The sequence below is a fragment of the Hylobates moloch genome, unplaced genomic scaffold (genome assembly GCF_009828535.3).
Source record: "Hylobates moloch isolate HMO894 unplaced genomic scaffold, HMol_V3 SCAFFOLD_15, whole genome shotgun sequence".
NCBI lineage: Eukaryota > Metazoa > Chordata > Mammalia > Primates > Hylobatidae > Hylobates > Hylobates moloch.
The window spans coordinates 74647699-74668638 of NW_026652290.1; the positions used below are offsets into that span (position 1 = coordinate 74647699).

The 20940-nt window shown below is 35.6% G+C and overlaps 1 protein-coding gene across 24 annotated transcripts in view; it reads left to right on the forward strand.

Moving 5' to 3' along the window:
- Positions 1-20940, forward strand: part of NRXN1 (neurexin 1) — a 1136507-nt gene that overhangs the window by 766490 nt on the left and 349077 nt on the right. The window contains exon 1 of one of the 24 annotated variants that reach the window (XM_058429206.1): positions 16297-16425. The exons of the other annotated variants lie outside the window; for them this stretch is intronic. The gene's annotated coding sequence lies outside the window, so the exon portion shown is untranslated. Of the gene's footprint in view, positions 1-16296; positions 16426-20940 lie in introns of those variants that run through there. 24 annotated transcript variants of the gene reach the window in all.

Consider the following 20940-nt stretch of genomic DNA (forward strand, 5'->3'; position numbering starts at 1 on the left):
TTAGTAGAGACGGGGTTTCACCATGTTAGCCAGGATGGTCTTGATCTTCTGACCTCGTGCTCTGCCCTCCTCGGCCTCCCAAAGTGCTGGGATGACAGGCGTGAGCCACCGTGCCCGGCCTATTATGGATTTTTTAATAAAAAATAATAAAAATACAGTTTTCCTTGGCCTCCATTTAACATGGTCCCTGAAATGTATATTTTTTCACCCTTTTGAAACGTTGTTCAAAATAGATTACAAATCTCTAGTACTTCAAAACAGAAACAAACAAACAAAACAACAACAACCAAACCAAACAAAAACAAGAAAACCTCTCTTTCATTAATCATATTCTTCCCTCAGGAAAGGCTCAATAGGAGCATCCTATGTCCACTTTGGACTTGGGAGAATATTGGGAAGGAGATCCCAAGCTATCAATTAGAGCGCCGTCAGAGCCTGAATCATAGTATTTTCTCTGATTTAATGTTAACCAATGTAATCACCACTTAACTACCTATCATGTGCCATAGTTGTCTCAGGCTGTCCTCAAAGTGTTTTTAAGGTAGGCCTTTGTTACTCCTGTTTTACAGATGAGGAGGCTGAGGTTCCAATAGATTAAATACAGCATTTGGCCAACAAGTGACAGAGCTGCGATTTCAACCCCAGCCTGTTAAACTCCAAAGACTGAGGTTCATCAGGATCCATGCCACATGGCTATATGGGGGTGTGCTTCTGATATGGGGTAACCTCAGAAAATCTCAGGAGATTTTCAACTTGAAATCCCATTTATTTAAAGCAATCTTATTAAGAATCATTTCATAAGTTAATAATGCATTTTTAAAGTGAATAGTTGCCTTCTAATATATCTGTTTTTTCTTTTTCTTTTTCTTTTCTTTTTTCTTTTTTTTTTTTTTTGAGACTGATTCTCACTCTCTCGCCCAGGCTGGAGTGCAGTGGTGCGATCTCGGCTCACTGCAAGCTCGGCCTCCCGGGTTCACGTCATTCTTATGCCTCAGCCTCCCGAGTAGCTGGGACTACAGGGGCCCGCCACCACGCCTGGCTAATTCTTTGTAATTTTAGTAGAGACAAGGGTTTACCGTGTTAGCCAGGATGGTCTCGATCTTCTGACCTCGTGATCCGTCCGCCTTGGCCTCCCAAAATGCTGGGATTACAGGTGTTAATATATCTGTTATGCAGCCCCTGCATAGCTTTTTGATAGAATGCTTTTTGGCCAGGCACGGTGGCTCACGCTTGTAATCCCAGCACCTTTGGGAGGCCGAGGCGGGCAGATCACGAGGTCAGGAGATCAAGACCACGGTGAAACCCCGTCTCTACTAAAAATACAAAAAAAAAAATTAGCCGGGCGTGGTGGCAGGCGCCTGTAGTCCCAGCTACCAGCTACTCGGAGAGGCTGAGGCAAGAGAATGGCGTGAACCCGGGAGGCGGAGCTTGCAGTGAGCCGAGATTGTGCCACTGCACTCCAGCCTGGGCGACAGAGCAAGACTCCGTCTCAAAAAAAAAAAAAAGGAATGCTTTTTCTTAATTGGAGGGAAACCTCAACTACAATTTCAAGACAAATTCACATTTAAAATTGAAGTAAGTGGCTTAGTGTTACTGCCATTTGAAATTATTTTATACCCCTCTGAGATAACAATATTTTCAAGCCTATATTTACTTCAACTTTTCTGTTTTCCATTATGATTTATGAATCACTTAATATTTTATCGCTACTAATTTGAAAATGATTCTTGGCATTTTGTCAACAAGAGATATGAAGCAAATATTTTTTTCTTTCAAAGTGGTCTATAAACAAGTACTATTTAAAGCTTTGTGGCTGTCTTTAGTAAAATCGCAGAGCACATTTTCAGTTTGATTTACTTATAAAGCTTCATCAGAGTTGTTTGATATGCTATTCATGTAAAAATTGTAATTAATGAATCATTACCTTATTAATAAATTACCTAAACTAGGATAATCGTCATGGTCATTATAATCTTGGGGCAGACAACCAAAAAAGTTAAATTTCGGTGAAAAAGGAGGCCAAATGCATACGGTATTTTAGGACATTCTTACTCAGTTTTAAACATTTTTTACTCATGTCAAAAGTATTTTGCTAGCATGTTATGTGAAATTCTAATCATTATTAAGGTACACATTATAGTGATGCATTGTGTAACTTTTAAGCTGTTATTATTTAGATTGATCTATTTTCCTTTTTAACATAAAATGTTGACAGTGATATTATTATAAATTTGATGATGACCAATATCTTAGGGCTGTTTTATAGATAACTGTGTCAGCTGATAAACAACTGGTGGGTCATTTGGTGGAAAAGGTACAAGTAGTAACACTAACACCATTATTTGTATTTTGTACAGGCCAGTGATTTGAAGGGTGATTCCCAGAAAATAGGCTAGTCCCTGACAAATGCTGCCACAGATATCAAAATGTTTAAACCCATATTTTAACCCTTAAAATATAAAAAGAGAAACTTCAACCTGGTGGGAAGGGGAAATGAGTGGATTGTGATATAATTGGATAAGCATGTCATTTTTATTTTGGGAATTAATATTTTAAGAGGTGCCTTGTTTGTAATTAAAGCTCTACTTCTACATTATTTTAATGGTTTGTCAGGCCAGTGACACATCATTAAGTTCTTTTGTAGTTTAAATAATTTTTTACTAGAATCAACCCAAGAAGTCTTTGAGCTGTTGGTTATCTCAGCCTGTTCACAATATTTTGCCATACTATAATTGAATCCCAGCCTATCCTGGACTGTTTTGTACATAAAGGGGTTCTTTTCTCAGTAAGGCCTAATTTTCATCTTTCAGTTTTGATGCTTTTGTAGAATATATTTTAGCCAGGTAAAATATGTTCCACCATGCTTTAGTAAGCAGCTTAAAACAAATTGTAAATATAAAGCCCTATAGAGAGTTTATATTAACAAAATACAGGGGCCCTTGATTAATCTTTGGACCCAATTTAAACGGTTTCACTCAGATTAGAAGTGGTATATTGAGATAACGTTTTTAAAGGCACTATCTATGATCAATGGCCAGGCACAGTGTCTCACATCTATAATCCCAGCACTTTGGGAGGCCAGGGTGGGTGGAGCACTTGAAGTCAGGTGTTCACCAGCCTGGCCAACATGGTGAAACCCCATCTCTACTAAAACAAACAAACAAACAAACAAACAAAAATATATATATGTAAAAGCCAGGTGTGGTCGCGAGTGGTGTCTGTAATCCCAGCTACTTGGGATGCTGACGTGGGAAGATCACTTAAACCTGGGAGGCGGTGAGCCAAGATCCCACCACTGCCCTCCAGCCTGGGTAACAGAGTGAGACTTCATCTCAAAAAAAAAAAAAAAAGAAAGAAAGAAAAAGAAAAGAAAAGAAAGCACTATCTATGGTCAATGTCTTTGACCAATATTGTTGGATGTTTTGAGTTATATGGTAAATTACATAAAATAATCAGGACCTTAACAGTGCTGGTAACTTAATTGCCACTCAGAACGTATGTTTCTTTTTTCCCCTAATAGTATGATAAATACATATTTCTGATCATGGTAGATTGTATAGAAGGGTGTGAAGCAATTTGAAGTGTGCATCAAAGACAGAAAAATAAGGATGGGTGCACCCTTCAGCTCCAATCCTGAAATTTTTATGCCTTGGGAATTGTAAAAAAAAAACACAAAGCACTGTGAATTTAAAGGAGTTTGTGCTTTAATGGGTGTGCTACCAAAGCAGTCCAGCTACAAACTGACATGAAAATATTTTTCTAAAATAGTTCATCTGTGGATTGACTATTGAGCTTGGTGATCAAAACAAAGATGGCCTAGACACTGACTCCTTATAATCTCCTGGCTAAGAAAGAAAGAAAGAGAAAGAGGGAGAGAGAAGAAAAGAAAGAAAGAGAGACAGAGAGAAGGAAAGAAAAGAAAGAAAAAGAAAGAAAGAAAGAAAAAAAGAGAAAGAAAGAAAGGAAAGAAAAAAAGGAAGGGAGGGAGGGAAGGAAGGAGCAAGGAAGGAAGGAAGGGAGGGAGGGAAGGAAGGAGGAAGGAAGGAAGGGAGGGAGGGAAGGAAGGAGGAAGGAAGGAAGGGAGGGAGGGAAGGAAGGAGGAAGGAAGGGAGGGAGGGAAGGAAGGAGCAAGGAAGGAAGGAAGGGAGGGAGGGAAGGAAGGAGGAAGGAAGGAAGGGAGGGAGGGAAGGAAGGAGGAAGGAAGGAAGGGAGGGAGGGGAGGAAGGAAGGAAGGAAGGAAGGAGGGGCCTTTTTGCACAATATCAACTGCTCACATTGTTAGGAAAGCCAGCAAGCAGCAGAGGAGAGTGTTATACTCCATTTTTTAACGTTTATTTATGTACTTATTTAAAGCAAAGAAAAAGTCAGAATTCTTAACAGGATTCTTTAACAGGCGACTGTTCTTTTGTGGCTCCTCAGTTATTTGCATCTTCTAAATACAAATGTTAGGCTTTTTTGTTGTTGTTGTTTTTGTTTTTGTGGTTTTAAACTCCATTTATGTATACAGAGAGAGTTATAATATTTTTAAAACATTCTTACATTCTGAATGAATATTTCTAATTCCATAGTGTAGCTGTGTTAATTAAAAAGTAAGGCTATCCTTCTGTAGAACTGTTTGTCATACAGGTAAATATCAAGTCCATGATGCTTACGTGAAACGAGAGCCCTAGTCAAAGCAGGGGGGTTAAAGTAAGACTATATTAGATCAAAATGGCCAGAGAAACCTCATTTATAGCCCATTTTTATTTGGCTACTTTTTCAAATTTGGCATAAATAGGAAGTTATCTATTGAAGGGTCTTTTCCCCTCTTAAAGATCATTAAAACAGGGGATTTAATAAAGAACTGGAAATGCAAGGAAATCATATAGGACTACAAGATGGGAAGCAGCTTTGCAACATGTCTGTTAGAGAAGGATTACAATGTTGTCAAGTGTTCGCTAGGGAAGCAAAGTGCCTTTGACAATAAGTATAACACCTTGGTCACTCTCCTTTTTAAAATTTTAAATAAAAGTTACTATCGTATAGCTGAGGTCTCTAATGGAAAAGAATGTATTTCTTTCTCCTCTGAGATCCAAGGGTAAGTATTCCTGTTGCAAAACTTGATCCTAGCACAAACTTAAGAATTGCTGGATTTTAAATATCTAATGAATTCCTATCTCGAGCCCTACACTATAACGTTGTTTTAAATCAACAAACTTAATTGTTTGAGGTATTTTCATTTTTGCAGAAACTCTACCTTTTAATATTTCTTCCCATTATATAAACATACTTGTATCATGTTCATCTCATACTTTCCGTTTTTTGTTGATCCAAAGAGATAGCAAGCACAGTGAGTGTTAGGCTTTTATTTTTATTTTTTATTATTTTTTAACAGCTGTGTGGTTTTGGTAAGGTGAAGGATTCCCTGCAAAAATATAAAAAATGAAGCTAAAGAAACCTCCCCCTTAGAATCAAAAGAAGCATCAAGAAGCCTTTTTTTGTTGTTGTGGTTGTTCTTGAGTTTCTCACCTTTCTATTGTTGAGTAAGCACTGCTTGAATACAAAGCCCACTTTCCTTTAAATATTTCCATTTTGCAGTTTAGTTTCTGATTTAAATTAACCAGCAAAATTGCAGAATGTGCTTTTTTTTTGCAAAGAAGGAATGGGTAATAATATGATCATTATTGTCATCAAAAACAGTGGTTGAACAATTTAATTTATTTGGCAGAATGCAGGCACATTAAACAAACATGGCTTTTGACACTATAATTATACAGCAATTCATTGCTTTGTTTAATATGTTATATTGATAACTAGGTGCCAAAAATCCAGGAGACAAAGATTAGGCACTTTTAAGTTTGAAGGAGCTATATTTGGAACAAAGTTTCCACATTTACTTAAACATAAGGAATGAAATCTACCAAAATGAGCTACTGATTGGTAATGTAAATGAATTAGAAGGGACTCAATGAATTAATAATTATTAATTGGCATCATAAAGTGTTATTGTGTTAGACAAAGACAAATTTTGTGTGGGGAACCCAAATCTTAGAATAAAAGTCAAGGGGCAACAATTATGTTCTGGGACTACAGTCAGGGAAGACAACTACCCATGAATAGATTTTTTTTTTCTGTCTGAAACTTTAAATATTTAAAAAGAAGAGTTCTAAAAAATATTGCATTTACATTTCAATAGTGAATATTTGTCTTTAATAATTTTAGAAATGCATGCGCTGAATAAAGCAAGTTAGACTAATATTTGACAAATCAAATCTTTGTTGAAGTTACAATCTGCAAATCTGTATTGATTTTCATATAATTTTTATAAGCTATCACTTCTTGCTGCAGTAATCATCCCTCTAGTTAATAACACAAGGCTTGGGCAAGTAGACTTTGTTTACTCTGTGGCTGTTCATTTATTTTCCATTCAAGCAATTTTCTTCAGCTGTCTCTCTGACATCTAAATTTGGTAGTTCATTGTAAAAGATAACATTGTAGTCCAGTAGCTTCACTTCCAATTACACAGGACCTCTAAAGGAACAGAACAAATGGAGTGATGATATTCTTGGTGTTTAAAGTATCTGTTTTTATGTTGCTCAGTTTATTTTGCAGAAACCATGGTCAATACCTTGTCATTCAAAACATATGAAGTCTTCTAAGCTATCTGACATCAATTTTGTAACACATCCCACACTTCTAATGTGAGTTAAGTATACAGAGAAAATCTGTTGCACAGAAGCCTGTTTTTAAATTTTGACTTGGTTCACTTCTACAGCCTACAGATTGTAGGCTTCGAGACTCTATTTAGGCAACATCGACTACTGACTACATTTTTGTGGGTTTTTTTTTAAGTGGTTGAAAGGCATTTTTGACTATAATTTGTTAACATTTACATTGTGGACTTTGGCAGCCAGCCTATGCTCATTTTAGAGATTGAAAAATGGAGTCAATATCTTCAGAAAGTTTCAGATACATTTTATATTGAAGTGATGTCTATTTTTACAGATTTTAGTTTATTTTTCTTCCTTTTATTTCTTTTACAGTCTCCGCAATAATCTCTTTTTTTAAATTATACTTTAAGTTCTGGGATACATGTGCAGAATGTGCAGGTATACACGTGCAATGGTGGTTTGCTACACCCATCAACCCATCATCTAGGTTTTAAGCCCCACATACATTAGGTACTTCTCCTAATGCTATCCTTCCCCTAGCCCCCCAACCCCTGGCAGGCTGTGGTGGGTGATGATCCCTTCCCTGTGTCCATGTGTTCTCATTGTTCATTTCCCACTTAAGAGTGAGAACATGAAGTGTTTGGTTTTCTGTTCCTGTGTTAGTTAGCTGAGAATGATGTTAGCTGAGAATGATGGTTTCCAGCTTCATCCATGTCCCTGTAAAGGGCATGAACTCATCTTTTTTTATGGCTGCATAGTATTCCATGGTGTATATGTGCCACATCTTCTTTATCCAATCTATCATCGATGGATATTTTGGTTGGTGCCAAGTCTTTGCTATTGTGAATAGTGCCACAATAAACATAAGTGTGCATGTGTCCTCATAGTAGAATGATTTCTAATCCTTTGGGTATATACCCAGTAATGGGATTGCTGGGCCAAATGGTATTTCTAGTTCTAGATCCTTGAGGAATTACCACACTGTCTTCCACAATGGCTGAACTAATTTACACTCCCACAAACAGTATAAAAGCCTTCCTATTTTTCCACATCCTCTCCAGCATCTGTTGTTCCTGACTTTTTAATGATCGCCATTCTAACTGGCATGAGATGGTGTCTCATTGTGGTTTTGATTTGCATTTCTCTAATAAGCAGAGATGGTGAGCTTTTTGTCATATGTTTTTTGGCCGCATAAATAATAATCTCTTTTATATGGTAATACCAAGTGGCATTAACATGGACTTTGGGTTGTATACATAAATATTAAGGCTATACTTGACTATATTTTTCTTAAGATGTATCAGGCCCTTCCTATCTCAGGTTTTCAATTCTATTATTATTTTAAATATAGTGAGCTCCTTCAATTTATACCAAACTTAAATTTAACAAGGGACTGTAAAAATGAGATTTGCACATTAAAGTTAAAAAATTTCTGATTTACCAATAGCACTCGAAAACACAAACCATCCATATCTTTCGTCTACCCACATTTTGGGGAGAGATCATGCTGGAAAATTTTGCATGAGTTTTGGGTTAAGACACAGAGAAATAAAAGAAAGTGGAAAATGGAAACTGTTTAAACTAACTCATTTGAGAACTAACTTTAATGCAGGCTTGGCCTAATTAAACTGGCTACTTATATAAACAAGTTTCAGTTCATTTGTATGATAAAGTCCTAAAAATGTAATTATTGGGGGGAAAATGTTGTACAGTTTACATTTTGATAGATTGCCAAATTTTCCTCCAATGTATTTGAATCCAAACTTACCTTCCTTTAAACAGTGTTGAGAGTTGCCCAACGCTCTCTGTCAATCTTTGTGATATTTGCCAATGGTACCTCAATGTTGTTTTCATTGATCTTTCTGTACTAGGTGGTTGGACATGTTTTTGTATGTTTAGAGCCACTTCTTTTAAATTTTTTACATGTTTTTTAAGATGTTTCTTCAATTTCTTAAATTCATGAACTTCCTGTGCAGATTTGCCCAGTTTTTAATTGAATTTTTGAGTTTTATCTTATTGATTGTAAAAATTCTTTATGTATTGAAGAAGTTCATTTTTTCATTAAGTGTTTCTTTTTAAATTTCTCTTTTAATAAGTAGCATGCATTTTTAGAATGTGTGTATGTGGCAATCTGTGTGTGTTTGCAGTTTTATTCTAAATCTGGAAAGTTTATGATCCTTCCTTTTATTTCTTGTAATTTGTATATTTTAGTTCCCTTTTGGGGAGATTATCACTTTATGCTGTATCTATTGAGCCTCTATTGAAAGAGAAAGAATTAACTGTTGAAGTGGATTTTATTTATGCCATAGTTTTATTTACTCTTCCATTTTCTCCTGCTTTTAGTCTACTTTTACTTTCTTCATCTCTTCTTCAGACTCTTGTTTCAGAGAATCTGTGTTTTCTTTTGACTTCATTTAAACTAGAATCTCCATATTTTCTAGATAAATCTTGGAAAAATTTTTGGTATTTATTTTCTATTTGCCACTTTTTGTCACGTTGATTTATTATTTTTTCCTACCTCCAATTGTTCAATGAGAGCTGTTGTTTTCAGTATTACGTTTTATTGAATGCTAATATAGTAGTGGTAAACTAAAGAAGCTGTCAGCTACATTTCTCCTACTGTCTCTTTCTCTACCCTTATCAAAACACCTATTCCTGTGGCTGTCTCCACTTGCAGATGGCAGGTCTACAGTGAACTGATGTCACAGGTCTTACCTGTGGTGACAGAATGTACTTCTCTTTGGTTGACCAAAATGGAGAGTTACAGAACTTCTGGTTTTCTACGTTTTCTCCACCACATTGCTAAATTATCATCTGTTTCATGCTAAACAGCCAGCCTGTGTGTTCCCTGAGTCAGATCTGTTCCCCAAGGTCAGGGACCCTCCTGCAATTTGTCCTCACACCCCTTTCCCCAATTCCAAGCACTTTGAGTTCTGTATGTAAATATTAAGTCTATCCTTGGGATTGTGTGACTCCTCTTGGAGGAACTCAGACTGCATAGTCCATTGCCTCTAGGGTGGCTTTTGAACTAGTGCGTTGTCCTTTACCTAGGTCCAAGTTTCAGTGTGGTCCATGGGAAGTACTTCTTCATAGATTGGTTGTTTCTTAGTTTTATTTGATTTTTTTTTTCTCTTGTCTTTTTAAAAAATTTTGTTTATGAAGGAAAAAGAAAGTACCATTATTATACTATGATTCACCAAAATAGGCAAGTTTACATTTTTTTAGCAATGCCAGTCATGTATATAATCTAATAAATTAATTTAAAATAAGTACAATATTTATGAATAGGTTTCTCAATTGTTAAAATTTTCCTGTGTGCCCATAAATGTACTTTGAGTTATGTTTTTGCAAGACAGTGACCTATAAAACCTTGTTAAAATGTGTCACTTGCTCTCATTGGGTTTCAACTTGTCGTAATATGTTTTAACACCTTGATGGTTTAGACAGAAAGCACCATTTTCAGTAAGACTGAAGAAAATAGAATAGAATGTTATGGAAATAACCACTCCTAAAATAGCTTTTAGTTGCACTGCACCAATTTAAAAAATGACCATTGTGAGTGATTATTTGGATGTTGAGAGTGAAAGTGAGGAATGTGACAATTATCACTAGTTTTTCCTCTACTAAATCTTAATTATACTCCTCTGTAGACAGAAAATATATTTTTTCTTGTAGACAAAGTACAACATTCTGTCCTCTTTAAATCATAATACTTTCCATTATTGGTAGCTAAGTTCAATTATCGGATTCCACAAGAGTTTTAAAAGGTCATTTCAATCAGGTAGCCTAAAAGCTAGTGTGAAATACTGTATTTTTGTGTTTTGTATCAATATTGTCCAGTAGTTTTCACACTACTTTATTATATTAGTTATGAGTAATGCTTTTTCATATTCTGAATTGTTTTCATATATGTTATATCATTGTAAGTATGCAGTTGTACATATAATTGCATACATACACATAAATGGCATGAGTGTTTGAAAGACAATGATTCAAAAATCTTTATCTCCATATGGCCGGGCATAGTGGCTCACACCTGTAATCCCAGCACTTTGGGAGGCCAAGGCAGGTGCATCATTTGAGTTTAGGAGTTCGCCATCAGCCTGGCCAAAGTGGTGAAAACCCGTCTCTACTAAAAATACAACAATTAGCCAGGTGTGGTGTAGCCACAGCTACTTGGTAGGCTGAGGCAGGAGAATTGCTTGAACCCAGGAGGTGGAGGTTGCAGTGAGCTGAGATGGCACCACTGCACTCCAGCCTGGGCAACAAAGTGAGACTCTGTTCAAAAAAACAAACAAACAAAAACAAAAAAACTATATCTATATGCATTTTGTATATAAATATATAATTTGCTTGTACGTTATACTTTCAGTGTCGTTAAACTGTATGTATAATGGGAAAAATCTGTCTGTTTTAGAATTCAAAATTCTGATAGCTCTGAAATATATTGATCTGAAACATACCTTTTATTTTGCTGGAGAAAGGATAAATAAACAATTTAATTAGTACAGAGCTCCAATTTTTAAATCCTTTCGGATAGTTTAGAAGACTCCAAATACAAATAGTAATACTACTTAAGGTAAGCAAATTCTCACAACACTCAATATTTTCTAGAAGTACTTAGTGTTTCTCAGTCTAGCTAGTGGATCTATAATTATTAAAGTTTCATATGTTTACAAAATAGTCTGCAATTCACAATTTACTTTCCTCACACTCATGTTACAAATAATGGTAGGTTGAATTTTAGTAATACAAAATAAGAGGCTCATGGTGACCACCAACCATTTTATTTAACCCCTAATCTTGCTTATCACCACACCCACTTAATATATATAATGCATCTGGGATTCTCCCACATGGTTTTGAAGTCATTCTCATTTGTACCTTGAAATACAAATTTCCTTTAACCCATAATGGAGGAAGTTTTGTGAGACTTTGGTCAGAAACAGAGGGGATTCTTATCATGCAGATAGGGCTTTTTAATTTAATTTAATTTTATTTTATTTTAACAGAATGTGCTTTTTGTAAGTCCAAATAATGAAATTTAAAGTCTGAGTTTATAAATTCTCTATGGAGGGAAATAGAAAGAAAAACTAGAGTAAAATTTAAGGAACGAGTCTTTTCCCAAATTGGACCTTTCCCCCTCTTTAAGGCTCAATGTTAAACTCTATGTTAGCAGAACCTCTGCTTCCCACATCCTAAAAGTTGTTTTTTTGTAACACAATAATTGATATTTACATTTTCAAAATTGCGCTAATTTGTATATCATTAGAAAACTTGACTAGTTTGCAAAACGGCAGGCTTTTGGCAGGTGTAGAAGTAGTGTCTTTCTTTTTAAAAAAATTTTTTTACTGGATTTATCTTCTAGCTATAAAATTAATGTTTGTTTATATATTCATGACAATATTGGAGATATGTTGACATGTTTAAAAAGTCAGATTAAAGTCACCAAGAATTCCATTGGCCAGATATAATCTGTTATTATTTTGGTGCTTGCCTTGTAAGCATTTTGAAAAGGAATCTATGTAAATACATAGACGTAATCAAAGTACTTAAATACAAAGTTGGGAGAGACAGTACATATTATCTTTTAGCTGCTTTTATATTTAAGTGGAAATACAAATACAAAATACAGTTATTTTGGCAGAAACAATACAGCAAAGGGAAAAGAGTACACAGTATTCCACACCTGCAAAGACTTAGAAATAACACCAAGTTGCCTTCTCAGCTGGAGTGCCAGGGGACCATGTGACCCACATCTGGTACTGCTTTATTCATTGAAATAATTGCCTACCATATGCTGAGCCCACGACAAATTCTTGCACAATATTAGCTGTGATCTTAGGCAAGGCACTTTCCCTCTCTAAGTCTGTTTCCCCGTGTAAAAAATGAAGGTTCTGCACTAGTTGGCTTTTACTATACTTTCCATATCTAGAATGTCACAATTAGCAAATTAAGCAACTTTTATCTGATAATCAGAAACCGTAAGAGCTTGCATAGTCTGCCTGGCATTACTCACCTGTCCAGGCATCAGTTTTTAAAATACAGGCATGAAGCATCGTTTCACTGACGTAGATATGCAATTGCATTTGCAACTCAGAGGCACAAAGAAGACATTGGTTATGCACCTATGCTTTGTCAAGTAATTGGCTAGAAGCTGTGTGGCCTAGAAAAAGAATCTGGATGACATAGTTCCTATCTGCAAGGAGCTCTGGAGATTAATTGGGAGGTAAGACAAAGATAACACGAATCAATTGAAAAGCAAAGATCTCACAGACAATATTTCATTTGAAGTGCTAAAGTTGTCCTACAGACATTGTCTGGTGATGAGTGCTATGGGGATTCAGAAAAGGAAGGAATCAACCCCTGGGATCCTTGGAACCCAGGCTAATGAACCTTAAGTGAAGGGATTGACTCCCTGAGTCTGTGAGCTCAATTATATTCCATAGCCATGAGCTATACTCTGAACTCCCCAGCTACTTTGTAAAGTGTCCCATTAATGATGAAAATAGATACAGAAGGACAAATCCTCCCTATTGGTTAATTCAGTATGTGCTCTCCAGGTCACTGTTAGGTGGAGTACTAAGCCTAAGGAGGATAATAAGAAAGTATATATTTGTGTACTTAAGGAACTAGTGAATTATGTGTTCATGAAAATTAAAGAACAAAGCAATTTTCAGTCATAATTGGCTTCTTCTCTTTCTTATTCAAGCCCAACTCATCTTTCAAATGCCAGCTCAGGTTTAAATTCACAGAATTTTATTTTATTTTATTTTATTTTTTAAGACAGAGTCTCACTGTCACCCAGGCTGAAGTGAAGTGGCACAATCTCTGCTCACTGCAACCTCTGCCTCCCGAGTTCAAGCAAATCTCGTGCTTCAGCCTCCCAAGTAGCTGGGTTTACAAGTGCACGTTACCACACCTGGCTGATTTTTTGTATTTTGGTAGAGACGAGGTTTCACCATGTTACCCAGGCTGGTCGCAAACTCCTGAGCTTAGGCAATCCACCTGCCTCGACCTCCCAAAGTGCTAGGATTACAGGTGTGAGCCACTGTGCCTGGCCTTAAATTCACAGATTTTTTTTTTTTTTAATCACTTCCACCTCTGGATCTCTCTCTTCTTAGAATTCAAATAAGTTAATGTCTGTTAAATGAAGTGACCAATGTGAAACATATTTTGAAAATCATAAAGTGCTTTTAAAATGTGAACATTATTTATACAACGGTTACTTCTAATTTGGCTTACCCTCAATAGGGGTCTTAAATATCCAGTGTATAAGCTTTTCGTTCCCTGTAATACCTCATATGCTGTGGGCGTTAGGTAAATATTTCTTGATTAGTTGTTATAAATCAAATATCAGATTGCGACAATGTTGTGGTAATTTAAATAGGAAAAAAGCCTAACATTTGCTCCCCGAAGAACGCAAGCAGCTTCATCTTTCTGAAAAAGTTAAAAAGTTGGTAGTCTTATTCATTCTTATTTTCAACTTTGGGGCCCTTCAGGGTGTTTATGGCTCAATTTTCAATTGTGGCATTATTGAAATGAATAGTTCTTTCTTACTTTGAAGAAATACATGTACCATAAACATTATTCTTCTTCTGAGTTTTACATTTTGTTTATCAAGGACATATACTAATACATTTAACATAGTATTTCTGAGAAAAAATACGAATACAATTTACTTTCTTCAAAATGCAGAAACAGAGACAAGGAAATTCATTCACCATTGGTCAAAGGTAGACACAAAGTCAGAAATGGGACTAGCTTGTATTTATATTTAAGCTGCTTTTCCTTGTACCTTTCTTATATGCTTTATTCATCTGCCTCTCCAGTTAAACAAAGAAATAACTGATTATTATTTCTTTTCTGACAACCTCACAGAGCACATTAGCCTCTGAAAAACAGAATCACAGTAACCTGTACAAAGGATTGCTCTGGGAGTTCTTTTCAGAGGCGTGATCATAAGGTGTGCACAAATCAAATAATTAATTCCCCAGGGAGCTACGCTATCTGTACACAGAGATTAAGTTGAGTTTTAGTTTTATCCATTTTCTATAATAAAGAAGAATAACTAATGTTTTCTATACTTATTTATCCAAGTAATTTTGACATAGGTGAATGGAGTTATGCTGCCTTTATGCTTTCTTAAATACGAAACATATCTTTTTGTGTCTCTAAACTAGAAACCATCCTTCTTCACAGCGGAGTCTTTAATGCCAGAGAAGAGTCTGTTAGGCAAAGCAGTATCGAGGAAAGACAAAAGCTGGAAAGTAGACAGGGTCAGAGTTTGCCTTGGCCAGTCTTATTGGCAACTAACTTGCTGCTTCCTTCTTTCTGGCCACACACTCTTATTACCATTTTCAAACCCAACTTTACCTTAGTTCTTCTAGAAAGAAAATACAGATGTGTGTGTGTGTGTGTGTGTATGTGTGTGTGTATATATATATATTTATATACATATATAAATATATTTTATATGTAACTAAATATATAAAATTATATATTATAGTTATATCATAATATATAATTATAATAAAATATAATGCATATATAAAAATTTATGTACATTATATATACATTTATAGATATAATATATATTTAGTTATGTTGAATTAACACTGTCCATTTCAGGGTGGTTCTTGGAAAAACTGGAGTCAGTGATCTCAAAATTGATCCTCAGCTGGGAGTGGTGGCTCACAACTGTAATCCCAGAATTTTGGGAGGCCGAGGCAAGTGGATCACCTAAGGTCAGGCGTTCAAGACCAGCCCGGCCAACATGAGGAAACGCTGTGTATACTAAAACTACAAAAATTACCCGGGCATGGTGGCGCATGCCTGTAATCCCAGCTACTTGGGAGGCTGAGGCAGGGGAATCGCTTGAACCCGGGAGGCAGAGGTTGCAGTGGGCCAAGATTGTGCCACTGCACTCCAGCCTGGGCAACAGAGTGAGACTCTATCTCAAAAAAATAATAATAGTAACAAAGAAATAAATGAAATAAAAAATTGGTTCTCAAACCTCTGTCTTTGTGTTACCATTTTTCTAGGTTTAACTTGCTCCTCTCTTGCATTTGAAGAAGTAAGAATAGCCAATCTTTAAGCCAAAGAAATTATTTCTAAATGTGGAATGCTGGCTTCCAAGAACCCTGGGTGAAATGTATTTGCTTAAGTGTGAATGAGTGTGGTGAGGAGGACATATGTTGGGAAGATGACCTTTTCTGGTCTTGTGTCCAAATATCACCTCTGTTTTTATAAGGTGAAAACTTGATAAAGTACATTGGTACCTGAAGAATTGTTCTGTGTCTTGCTTTTGGTTTCTGTATTTTTCTTCTTTGTTCATTGCTATTGGAAGTAGTTTCACAAAAATGAATCAGAAACAGAGTCTTGGGCATTCTGTCCAGGAACTAGTAACTCATGTGGTAATACAATAACACTTATCCAGGTCTTTATGGTGTCATGATTTAATCACAGTAGCGCTTTTGTTGGAGAGATTGGCAGTGCAGTCACTCTCCTCTCTTTATAATAAGCTCTTAGACTAGTCTCTTCTGATGGTGCACCTATAATATATGTAGAGAGAGGTTTAATCTCACATAGAAAAGAGCTGCTCTTTCCTGATTCTCTGGCCTTGCTAGGATTAATTAGCAGGAAGTTGCATGTTTCCAGGAATTCAAGGTCAGATCAGAGAACACATTTTTTTTTTCAGTGTTTGTTGTCCTTGCCCAAGGCTTTTTTTTACCAATAAGGAAATATATCCCCACCACGAAGAAACCTAGAATTGGTGAGTTGGCCTATCCCTATGAAAAGTCCCCCAGAAATGGAGAAGTTTCTGTACTTCTTCATATGATAATATTAAACTCCCATGTCAAATGTTTTTGGAAAAAAGAATTTTCTTTTCAGGCATCTGGAAATTTTAAAGGTTTTATTTAAAAAACCTTTCTATATGTAATTAATGCTTTGGGTGCTATACCCATCAATTATTTTAAACTCCTATTTTGTTAATGTTGTTTTCTTGAAAAATTCTAGGACCCCTGACTTAATTTCACATGTCATTAGATGAGCTTCTGCTGGTCCTAGTGATGTAATTATTCCAAAGAAAATAGATGTGTGGTCTTGATATGAGACTAACTCATGGTCTTGTTCCCACTTCTTGTCTCCAAAAGACAAAGGCCTAGATTATAACTCTTTACTGAAATATTTCCACAATGTTCTTCCTGCCGTGTGTACAGAACACTCAAAAATCTGTTAAGAAAATTGACATATAACTGTGTTGTAATGTTCTTGGGGAGTTTCTTCATTTCATTGTACCTCTTAGGGAAATCATCCTTGTGCTGGAGAACATGACAACCTACTTCTCATTCACCTCTTGCATTGATTTATTATACATAGATATATAATGCATATATTTAACAAATATATGATGTATATTTAGCTGTTTTTTGCCTCTTTCTGCTGATGAGACTGTCTGATATTTCCTCCTTGTTTCTCTGCCCATCTGACTGTAATTTACCTTCTTTCAAAATGATTGCTTTGTCATTTACCTGTATGTGGATATTGCTTTGAAAATGCTTTCTGTCTTAGAAGGAATGAATGGCTAGTTTCCTTGGATATGAAATGTTAATGAATCTACAGAGACCTAGCAACTGTTCTACAATGTTATCTGTTCTGTTTCTATGTGTGTATGTGTGCATTCAATTGTGACTGATTTTCTTTGTTTCTTTTCTTTTAGTCAGTAGAGAGCTGTTTCACTGTTTTTCTTTAAGGAAAATATGTAAATACATATCTTATTGAAAAACTAATTTAAATGTATAACTTACTGCCATATTATCCTTAATTGATAAGTCTTGGTTTGCACAGTCCTACTGCATAAGGTAGTAATCATTTCCCATACAAGCCATTTTGGTATGTTAGAAGAAATATAGCAGGTTGAAAGCTTCACTCAACAGACTAGGTTCATTAAATCTTAAGGACCCTTATGATACTGAACTTGAGAATGATGAAAGCAGTAACAGGCCATTGATTTCACACGATGTCACTTTCTAAATGATCTCCAAACCAAGAGAGCAACCTCTAGACCAATTCTGGTCTGTGCTGGTCCCAAGCCAAATAGCCAATCAATAGAGTGATACAAAGTTATGTTGACTCCTTTGAATGTAGCTGCCACCCTCTAAACAGGCGCATTATTGAACTAGGTGTTAAGATGAGAGGCACTGACAGCTTGGAGACCTCTAAAAGAATGTATACTCTGATTTCTTGGACCAATGTTACTGTTCTTATTGTTTTTATTCTTCTCTTTATTTCTTTTCCTTCACTTTCAGTGGCCAAATCACTTAAAAATTTTCTCACCTGTTTTAAGTCTCTGTTTTTAATTTTGTACTTTCTACAATTTCTGCAATAGACAAATATTATTTAATGACCAACTGTAATTAAGCCTATTTGTTTTGTACAACATATGAATGATCCCAATCAGAATTGTCATATGTGTTTGAAGACCTAATGGTTACCTATATAAAAATAATATTTGTGTCATTTGGAACTCTCAAACAGGTGAGAGGGGAGATTGCCCTAAGTCCATTTAATTAACATTTGTTGAGAGTACACACAGTGCCACCTTAGAGTAAGTATGTTGGTTCTGCTGCTTTAATATGGGACAGTTATATGAAGGGCAGAACTTTCAAATCTGAGGAATAAATAACAGAAGGGACACCTAAGTATTCCTCCTGCTCACCAACTTTATGACTTTGAGCAGGTCATTTGCTGTTTGTGTATGTGTGTGTGGGTGTGTGTGTATGTGTGTGTGTGTGTGTGTTTTCTTCTTGGTAAAAATGATCATCAGCTTGCCATGTAGACACCAATTAGTGCTTTAAAGAAAAACTGAGATGATAGACGAAATTCAGCCAGTGTGTGGAGTACTGTCATGTAACTCAGAAGAAAACATGATCTTCTTTTCCATGATGTGAAAGGCCTAAGGGCTTTTCAAAGGTATTAATCTACCAGGGAATGAGTACTATGATTATTTAACTGGGTATCTATGAAGGACTTTAAATTCTATGCCAAAAACTCCAGCACATAAGAACACATGCAAAAGAAGAAGTGGCTGTAATTTTGGTGAACATAGGCAGGATTATTTTACAATGGGAATTAATAATCTGTGGACCACTGAGACGATGCCTGTTTTTTCTCAACGAGAAGCATGGAGGAAAATGACACCACTGCAGCTACATCTGTAGAGAATATGCTTTGGCTTTTCCTTATATTTTCACAACTGAAATTGACTGCTAGAATAGGGTAATGAATCCCTTTCTGGATCTGAGTCATATTTATGACAATAGAACCTACTAAGGCTCATAAGAATTTCAGCTTGGAATGATTCTGTTCTTCTAAGTAGGAATTATCTTAACGTGTATTCACAAAACAAATCAGCCAGGGTGGTTTTGCTTAATAACATTTAACCCAAACTTTTTAGTATAACAGTAGTAATTATAGATTTAAAAAGAGAAGACCTCAGTAATTACATAACTAGGTTTTAATAAAACTGGAGCTGGTTTTAGACTGCTATTTCTATGATTTTGCATTATATTGATTTTGGGTGGAGTTGCTAGAACAGCCATGTAGGGCATATGATTTTAGAAAATTAAAAAGTTAACTGCTAGCAATGCTTATCCAATACACTATTCAATTCTTCTCTATTTGTATCTTAATTTTTTATAATCATAGAAAGAATTGCTAGGCAAAATAAAATGTCCTCTACTATGTTGTATCACAGCCATAAAATACAGAAAACATTCTGTGCAATTTTGTTGAAAGTCAAATAAGAATGAAATAAATATAAACCAAAGAAGTTATTGCATGTTGTCTGCTGCATTGCCTCACTGGTAAATTTAACTTTCTACTTCATTCTCAGTGTACTCTGGAATCAAGTTCAAAGTTAACGCCAGCTTTGGTGGATTGACATTTTAAACTCAGAACAGAGCTGGAAATGCCCATATAAATTACCTGGAAAAACTCCTTTATTTTCAGAAGAAGACAATGAGGATTATTGAATAGTTTCAATAACTTTGGAAAAGTCACAAAGCAAGGAATTAGGACTAGATCTATAGTTTCCAGATTCAAGGTTGAGAACTTCCATATTTGTAATCTTATTTTTTACTCATTTTCACATAGGACAAGGAGAATTTATTAATGAATTTAGAGTGTAGACACTGATGTGATGGAAGGGGTAAAGAATTCACTGTATGTAAAAGAAATAGTATTTTTTACATATTTCTATATTGTTAACATATCTTTCAAAATTAAAGGAATCTATTTTGGAGCTGAATTTGCTACACTGTTTTGGTTGGTTTGTTGAAAAATTTAATACACACATCACTTTTATACAATAACCTAGGGCATTAGAGTTCCATAAGTATATTTCTGTCTTGTGACTTAAGTCTATGGAAGCTTTGGACTTCAGCACATTTCCTCTGTTTTGGCCAACACTTTATTCTGTGTCAACTACACATTACATCGGCTGAGAACATAATCTTGCTGCTTTCAAAAGAATCATAACAGAGCTTTCATTGTGTCACCTTTCAATTTAACTCCAGGAGAAAATGAATCTCTCTGAGCTTACCTTAGAGGCTTTCCTTGTTATATACACTTGTTAAGCAAAGTCTGGGAAAAATCATTAAATATTTTGAGAGTTAGTGCCTATGACTTCATTTGCAGGGTCAAATTTGGCCTAGGGTAATGTGTATGTTACTTCCCTCCCAATCTATGGAAAGTCTATATTCCGCGGGGCTTCAGAGTCAGTGCGGTGGTTCTGCGGTATAAATGCTCAAAGATTTGCAATTTAGAAGAAAGAGTTAATAGTTTAATTAGCAGTCTGGTTATCTCTACATGATCTGAAATCAATCTGGGGGGAAATGTTGGAAAGACTCAGTAAAACCCATGAAATCTTTTTGAGGGATTTTTTTTCTCTTTTCTTTTTCAATTGAAAAGAAGGAAGACTGTACAAAATTCATTAGCCATATATTCCCACTTCAGCCGCCAATTTAACCTGCCTCAAAATTGAATCTGTACTTTGGAGGAGCCATAGAAGAACGGGAGAAGAGACTGATCTCCTGAGGATTTTGACTGTCTCGTTTTTCAAGTCACAGTTTTGTCTTGCTGAAATCTGTGCTTCAAATATATGGCTTAAGCTGCTCTGGTTTAGTTCTTCATACATTTTGGATTAACACTGCTCTGATACTGTCGTCCTTTTCAGAAATTTCATTTCTACAGGTTAGGTCTGTGACTAATCTTATTTCAACTCTGT